This window comes from Lactuca virosa, chromosome 9 (genome assembly GCF_052849685.1).
Source record: "Lactuca virosa cultivar CGN04683 chromosome 9, Lactuca_virosa_CGN04683_v6, whole genome shotgun sequence".
NCBI classification, from domain to species: Eukaryota; Viridiplantae; Streptophyta; class Magnoliopsida; order Asterales; family Asteraceae; genus Lactuca; species Lactuca virosa.
Window position 1 is genome coordinate 244,751,580 of NC_136434.1, and position 9,222 is coordinate 244,760,801.

Sequence of the window (9,222 nt, forward strand, 5' to 3'; positions counted from 1 at the left end):
AGAATGATAGACACACCTCAAAATTGAATCAACCTTAGACCTAAATCCTAATTGATGGCTACAAAGAAGATATGCAAGTATATAGAAAGCAAGTAAAATATATCCCTGGGCTCAAGAAAGATGGCATTGTTCGAGCAACAAGCTTTTGTTAGTGAAAAACGTGAGCTTCATACTTGGAGATGAAGGAAGCTAACAACTAATAAAGATGGTTGGCATTTAGAATGATTAGAGGCAAATGCTACCTCACAGCAGATATGCAAGTGCATGGAAAGCAAATAACATGTATCCCTGAACTCAAGCAAGATGACATAGTTAAAGATATACCAGAAAGCAAGTCATATGCCTATCCTTAACTAATATGAGAATATTAATATCCAGTAAAAAAAAACCCCACAATTTCAAACACATAAGTTATCTTCCATAAAAAGTGAAACATGTCCCCATCATTCGGTTAGCCTTCATCCTTAGGTGAGTCTTGCACAACCACCTGTTGCCTTGCATAACACGGTTTGGCAGTTTTGACATATAAAGTCCTTCTTTGGGTCTTTTACGATAAAGACGGGGATGGCATACCACGATTGGGCACTCTCCACACATCATTTGTAAGAGGCTAGGCATATTTGTTCTGTAAATCAACAAATAAAACCAAGAATTCAATCAATTTGTGGTCACATAAGCCAAGAGGAATACTCACGTGTTGAGACAGCAGTAGCACTTAATGTCCTGCACTAATCACCAATCAAATTAACAACCAGAGTGAAAATCATTATCTTGGCTACCTAGACGCATCAATTACTAAAAAAATCCAGATTTAAACACAGTTTTAATTCAGAATTAATGAAAAATCGACTTAGTAAGATCATCAATTAACAATGTAAGGTTTTGAAATACCAAATTCCCAAACAAATAAGGTTAGACGTTGAGATCTTTAAAACAGAAAAAGAAAAGTAGGATAGAGAATACCATCAAGAAAGACGTGGGAGTTGGGACGAGATACTCGACCATATACTTCCTCTTTTCAAACTCCAACTCCTTTTCCAACTCGAACTCCCATGCTGAATTGTGCAAATTAATATCGTTTGGTAACACCTGTTACGTTAAGCCACATCCATATGCATCACATGGATATACAAACAAACGATTATTTAAAGAAAGAGAATTATGCTTCCAGATGATCCGTTTTGTATATAAATATGGACGACCGAAGAGTAAACATAATTCAAACATAGGCAATCGTTTCATTCGAAAAAACTCACCATATTGTATTTTCGTAAAGTTGCGCACACCCACGAAAACCCTAACAGGTCAATCGCAAGCTTCGACTGAGTATATATTCTCGCATTCAGTTCAGGCCTCTGGGTCGCTTTCTTGTTTACCGGCTTTTTTCTTCTGCCCGTAGGCCCGATTGTTTTTTATTTGCTGTCCAACCGACCAACGTCTATTTTATTTATTAAAGGTAAATTTGAATGCATAAATTCATGGCAAAATCCATTAATCTTAATCTAATAAAAGAGTGAATAAATTATATGATTCATCCTTAGTGTAAGCAGAAAAGAAAAAAAAAAAAAAGTTTAATTTTTAATTTCAAAAATTAATTTAAACCGTCTCCCATATATTTTAAACTTGTACATTTCATCCATTTCTACCATGAAATAACTATATTACCCTTCCATGTTTCATTTTTGATTTCCTTTTAGTTTGTTTATTATTTTAAAATATAAAAAGATAAAAAAAATGGGGACCACCACACTCCATTGTCATCTTCCCTCCTCTTACTCAATTCTTGCAACCACTACCTGCCACCACCACCGACATTTCTTGTAGCCACCACCGACATCTCTTGTAACCCCCAAATCTGATACTAGAACCATAATTTGAAACCTAATTAAGACTAAAATCAGAATCTAAAACTCCAACCCAAATGAAATCAACACCGATTTTCAGAAATCTAAAACCAAAACAACATAAAATTTGAAATAGTAATGAACACCAAATCTATAAAAAAAAGTTGGGAATGAAGTAGATTGTTGGGGAAATGAAAGAAGTGGGGAATGAAACTTCAAATATGGAAATCTTGAATCCAAACATAACATATCATAAGCCTTATATCCTCGTATTTCAAATCAGAGAATAATTTGTTTAATTTCAACATCAATAAAGAAATACACAAAATAGAAGGACTTTAAGATTCCTCTGATACAGAACTACAAATTTGAAAAGGAACTAAGATTTCAAAGTCGAATTAGTACCACAGCGATGCAAAGACGATATGCTACTTGAATTTCAGCAGGGAATGAAGAGGCGCAATTCATAAATGGAAAAAGGAGGTAGGGAGTGATTGTTGTGCCGTCGGAGAGGAGATACAATGTGGAAGGTCGGCTCTGGAAGAGGGGCTTCGATGACGTCATAGAGGGGTACACAAATGCAACATGTTATTTGGTCGCCACCTCCCAAGCTTATTATCCCGCCTAAACTACCTTAGTGCTTTTCCAAATATACCCTAAAACAACCTCTCAATCAGTTAAATAAGGTTTCCTTTAGGGATAATGACTTAAAAGGGTAATATATTGTTCGATTTGTACATATTTAGTCATCGAGTTTTTTTTCATCCACATTACCCTCTGAACTTGTTAAATTGAACGCATTCAGTCCTTATGACCGGCTACTCCAGGTAAGCCGATATAAATGACTTAAAAGGGTAATATATTTCTTATATTGTACACATTTAGTCCTTAATATTTTTTTTACACATTTAGTGCTTAATATTTTTTTATTACAAAATAATACCTTGTTGTTTTTGTAAACATTCAATACTTATGACTGAATTCTTCAGGTTTTCTCACATCATCCTATGTGAGATAATAATTAATGAAGTGTTGGGGCTATTAATGCTTATGTCCATCGCGACATGGGCTGCTTGGTTGCTTAGGTCATACCATTTGGCTTAGGTCTTGTGTTATGAATATTGTAAATTCTTCATACAATCTCAGATTTTAACGATCTTTATTTCCATACGTTCGTATTTGAATCTACAACTTTCGTTAAGATTACTCCCGCTCAAAAGTAAAATATTTTTACTTACAATTTTATAAAAAAAGCCTTCATAAATTCAGAAAGAACGCATAGATATAAACGTTTTTTTTAAACGTCACGTATTTTTACTTACGATCTTTATGTCCATGCGTTCTTTATGAATGTATGTATGAACATTTTTTTTATAAATCGTAAGTAAAAATATATTACTTTTTAACGGGAATAATCTTAATGAAAGTTGTAGCAGACTCAAAGACGAACGTGTGGATATAATGATGGTTAAAATCTGAGATTGTATGAAGGAATTACGACATGCAAAACATAAAACCTAAGTCAAACCACAAGACCTACAAAACCAAGCATTCAAGGTCGCGATGGACATAAGCATCAACAACCCAAACACCTGATTAATGATTGTCCCACGTAGGATGACGTGAGAAAAACCTAAAGAAATCAGTCATAAGTACCGAATGTGAACAAAAACAACAAGGACTTATTTTGCAACAAAAAAACGAGGACTAGATGTGCAAAAACAATATTAAGGACTAAAGTGATAAATATATTACCCATTTAAGTCATTTTTACCGGCCTACCTGTTGTAGCCGGTCATAAGGATTGAATGTGTACAGTTTAACAAGTTGAAATGGTAAATGTGGACGAAAAAAACTAACGACCAAATCTGTACCAATCAAAAAATATATTACATTTTTAAGTCATTATCCTTTCCTTTAAATAAGGTATTCCTGTTCTACCCAGCTGTATGTCATTCGAATCACATAGGAGAAAACTGATTTACCAAAAAAAAAAGCTTCTACTCCTTTCTCTGTTTCGAATTTAAATCATATATTCAATTCCTATAAATAAAGTTGATGAATATTATGATTTGAATCCATAAAAATAAGGCACTAGCTAAGTATTAGTTTAATATCAAGCATACCAAAAATAAAATATACAACTTTGTAATTGAAATTCATAATAATAATATAATTCGTGTAGTTTTTTATAGTCGAAATAATGTAGAAATCCCTAAAAATCAACCAATTCCATATCTATTCCCATTATATCGGTTTTTTTATGTTAACAAGATTAACATCATTATTAATATTGAATACATGTATTCAACTGACACACAATTTAATCTTGCGTCCTCTGAATTCCTTGATCAGTTTGTGAATCACAACATTCATACATTAGGTTAGTGTTTTCAAACTATTTTTTTTTCTTTCTTTGGTAATGTGTGTGAATCCTTCATATATTCTGTAATATTTTCTCGAACACAACAACAAACGTAAGCAACCACCTAAATAGTCAAACAACTACTTTCTATGTTGGATGCTCTTATGAGTTTATAGTTTTATTAATAACTTTTTTTTCACAACAATATATTTTGAAAACATACCCATAATATCATCCTACTTTCGAAAAAGGGACATTTACATATAGTTTTTGTATGTTTTAGCATTGTACTTTATCGAAAGTGAAAGTACATTGATATAAATGTAAATGGTCCCATTTGATTTAAACTTATATTCCTCTCAAAGTACAATGATATAATTGGTATTAAAGTAAAACACTTATAATAGAAAGTTTATTTTTTTTCATTTATTTTATCATACTTTTTTGTTATATGAGTTTTCTATCTAAAAAGTTTTATTTTTTCAATTTTTTTTAATTAAAGGCCACGTAACATCCTAAAAATCCCAATAATAATTTTTGTTTTTAATCAAAGAGAAATCATTGTTTTCAATCAACCCAAATCAAATAAAAATGTTACAAAATCAATGTATCATAACATCTCCAAAAACTTGTCATCGAAGGATGTGTACGATCATGCATTTGCTTTCCCCCAATAATATAAAGTACCTGAAACATAAAACTTAAACGGTAAGCCAAAGCTTAGTGAGTTTCTTTAAATTATCATCACAAAATCATATAACGACATGTGTACTAGGTCCACAGTTATCGGGCTGGATTACCCTTAAGCCCATAACATGAGTCTGACTTGCCTTTTTGGCCCACCACTCATGTTTGGCTTGCTCCTGTCACACCCCCGAACCAGACGGCGGAAACGTCCGGGAGCTAGTGTGACTAACAATTGAATAATCATCACAATGAATATACATGAATCGTAACACGATCATCACCAACATTACATAATACAACTGACATTGTTTACATCAAGTACATTGATAAAATACATAAGTTCAAATTGTTAAAAGTACGATAAGTGCTGTTACATATATGACAACCTGAAATTCCTAACTTGTACATCCTTCATTATTATCAAAGTTAGCCTCGTTTTGCTATTTTGTAATGAAGTTTTGGGTCTTCGTGGGCGTATTAGGCTTAATATAACCTTGATATGAGTCTTAGGAAGGGTGAGAATGTGTGTAGCATCACTAAATCGGGCCAAACACAACCAGCAAGGTGTGTGCGGCCGCACACCCGAGTGTACGGCCAGCCAGCCGCACACAGCCGACCGCACACCCTCCCAGCCTCACACTCTAGCCTATATAAAGGACCCTACGTCAACCTTACACCCCTTTTCACACACCTTCAAAGCTGGAACTTTCTCTCTCAAGAGTTCTTCAAGTTTTCCTCTCCAATCATCAAAACAAGTAAGTAAACATCCTTAGATCGTTACTACAACACGTTTGAAAGCCTTTTCCTCGGGTTTGATCCATGAAATCATCATTCTAGATGATCTTCATGTGTGTACGGCAGCACACACATCATGTGTGACCAAACACACATCTTTTGGCCCTAAAATAGACTCAAACGCTCATCTAAGCATAGCAACGGCCAAAACACCTTCTTAGGATCATCCCCAAGCCTTGGAAAATCGATTTGGACACATTTGGATGGGAGTGTACGGCCGCACACAGGCCTGGCCGCACACTCTGGCCGCACACTCATAAGAGTTAAGTTTGGTGGCCTTACACTCAAATCTAAGACCCTACACTCATTTAGGGACTTCAAGGGGTGTTTGTAACACTCAATTCTAGGTGTTTTCATGTCCCTAAGGCGTGTCCAAGTGTCTATTAGTGGTTATATACCCTAAGTGTATTCATATATGTGTTATTACATGAAAAATAGGATTTGTTTGTGCTCAAGACTTCAATTGACACCCGACAATCCTACATCGATCTTTCATTCGAGTTACTCCCTGCAGGTGAGTTCATACCCCTTAATCAACCTTTGAAATGATTTTAAATGCTTTTATGGGGGGGGGATACAAGTTGCAATATTCTAGTTATTGCTTTAATCGTCTGTGATTAATGACTAGAACAAATAGAAAGATTTACTATTACTTTTAAGTTACTATCAAAATTATGGTTTTCTAGCGTTTTAAAACCTTTTATTAAACTTTTTGATACTAAAACTGTTTTTCCAAACTCTTTTTAACTCGCATTGTTTTCAAACTCATATCTATACTAATATATTTATATAAGTAAGACTTGAAGGACTTAGGACTGATAGCTCACCTTATTTCCTATTCCTTGTTTGGTTGTGGACTTAGGGTATCCTGTTATTTGTCCGAATGTCGTTGAACTCTTAGTTATATATCATATATATATGTGTTGGATATAAAAGCTTTCACTTCAGTTCAATGCCTTGTGCAACGAAGGCATACAAACCACATTACTATTTAAATATAATAGGTATAGTTAAGGGATTACTACTCGCTACTACTATTACAAAGATACATACAAGATTCGGTACATTTACGAGTCGCTACATGAGTACTACAGTGAAAAACAAAACTTACTATACACTATACAAGAGAACATACTATACACTATACAGGAACATACTATATACCAGTAAAGAGAAAACATCACTACACTATGACATACTATACAACCTTTTGAATACTATAAACCGAATGTGACATACTACTTCTCGATACAACACTTCATCATGGTATCACTTTGTAACCAGAGTCTCCTGGAGGGAGAGCGGGCATTATGTGTATAGATCTATACGGGACAGACACTCCCACACCCCGAATGCTAGCTACAGTCCCAGCTGATAAGGCCAAGGGGTGACAGAATGTCACCATACTATATATGACACCAGCGAGTCATCAGTTATTCAGCCGTCGATCAGCATGGTTACATACGAGTTCACATTTAAACCTTTAATTAACCAATTAAGAATTAAAGGAAAACAGACTCTCCGAGGCGTATCGATCATTTGATACCACCTGGAGTCTGCTTTTCACTTCTCTAGACTTTACGAGGTTTTATCGTTCATTTGATACCACCTGGAGTCTACATTTCTTTCTACTTTAGACTCCCCGAGGTGTACTGTACATTTAGTACTACCTGGAGTCTGTGTTTCTTCACTTTATAATCAGCAGTGTCACCGCTGAGGAAAACATTAGCTTCCTACGACATTCACTTTGTGATTCTATCTCATACACATTTAAGTAAACTATATTTTTTTAATGATAGTTCACTGGGGAAAACTCTTACTATTACGAAAGAACAAACATACAAACAATCGGGTCTTGGTAAAGGACTACATTTTTACTGGAAAATATAGGATTTTCTAGGGAGTATACTATTTACAAACATTTGAAATCAGTTACCACATTAAGTTGTTACAAACATTTTCATACAAGCAATGACACTAAATACTTATGAACTCACCAGCGTTAATGCTGATAAACTCTTTCAAAATAACTTGTATTCTCAGGTCATCAGTAGACAGGTACATATGAAGCTTTTGAGAAGATGGAGCACATACAAGACTCATCTTTATTTTGATTATACATTTTTGGTGTCTTACATAATATACAGAACATATTTGTAATAAAATTATTCTATTAATGCAATGGATGTTGTTGCTTGTTTACTATTATGCTTTGTTATGATACTGTACATGACGTCCTCCACCCCAGAACGTTTCCGTTGTTCCGGTTTTGGGGTGTGACAGATTGGTATCAAAGCATGGTTTATAGTGAATCAAGTATATCAACCCATAAAAGATATACAAACTATAAACACATCGGGATTAAAATACTCTGACCAAGAATATATACTTTTAAATAATAAAATATTTAACTAAGTATATATGCATCTATTCATACCAGGGTCAGTATCATCCTAGAACAGAACAAAAGTATTACGATTGTTGAACAACACAATTAGGCTTAGAGACATATAGTCAAACCTAGGAGGATATAGCCTGATCAACTATGTTTTCAGAGGAGTGACTAGTATGTGCCTAAGAATGATTGTGGCGTTGCAACAAGTCTTAAAACTTACCAACACTACTACAACGAGTATAGTAGAACAGAGCATAAACCTAAAATACTATAGGAGTATTTTGTGTTACTAAAATTACTTATGTGCAATCTAAGAAGGATCTTCATTAGTACGTCTATTAACTATTCTTTTCCCCTATTCTCGCGTAGATAACATGGCTGGCTTCCACCTCCCCGGCGATCCGTACTATCCCAACCAAGAAAATGGTGGGTGGCTCGGTAATGAGCCAGAAGACGATCACCCAATCCCTTTGGATGATCACCGTGCAGAAGGCTTTTCTGATAGCTCTGACTACGAGCCAGAGGTCAACAACCTACCCCCAGTGGCTCCAAACCCTAACCAACGCCCAGCTTTTCAAGGCCCGGCACCTCTGTGGGTGGAGATCTTGGAGACTTGGAGTCATGAACTAGACCAACCCATCCCCTACAATGGAGACCAAGATTTTTACAATGTAAGCGAAGAAAGCACTGCGGACAGAGTCCTGCCTATTCTAGTCCGCAGGGTTGCTCGAAACGAGATCGAGGGGAGAACCGCCCTTAACCGAATCACGGAGCTAGTCACCAACGCAAGGATGAGTAACATCAACATCCGCCGTCTGGAAGATGCTAACGAAAGGACTCGAAGTGACCGCGAGTCTCTACTTCAGGCGCTAGCTGAGACTAAGGCGGAAGTCATAGAGCATCGCGTACGCCAGCGACTGTACGAGCGGCGTCTACTTGACATGGAACGCCAACTGGCAGACCTGAGGGTCCACCCGAGGCGTAACCGTCGCCGGTAGGAGATTTCGACTCATCTCTTCTTTTGAATTAAGGGATAGCCTTTCTTTTCCGTGCTCTATGGAGCACTTATCTGTAAAATATTCCTAACTTTTAAAAGTACTCTCACTAGACTTCTAAACTGCCAACATTTTCCCTTA

General features: G+C 35.7%; 1 long non-coding RNA gene across 1 annotated transcript; it reads right to left on the reverse strand.

Annotated features, from left to right (window-relative positions):
- Positions 1 to 214: 214 nt before the first annotated feature.
- LOC145141066 (uncharacterized) lies at positions 215 to 1,380 on the reverse strand. The gene is made up of 3 exons (XR_013722425.1): positions 1,257 to 1,380; positions 964 to 1,089; positions 215 to 625 (listed from the first exon to the last, which is right to left on the reverse strand). It is a non-coding gene; the product is annotated as an uncharacterized LOC145141066 (long non-coding RNA).
- Between the last annotated feature and the right edge of the window lie 7,842 nt (positions 1,381 to 9,222).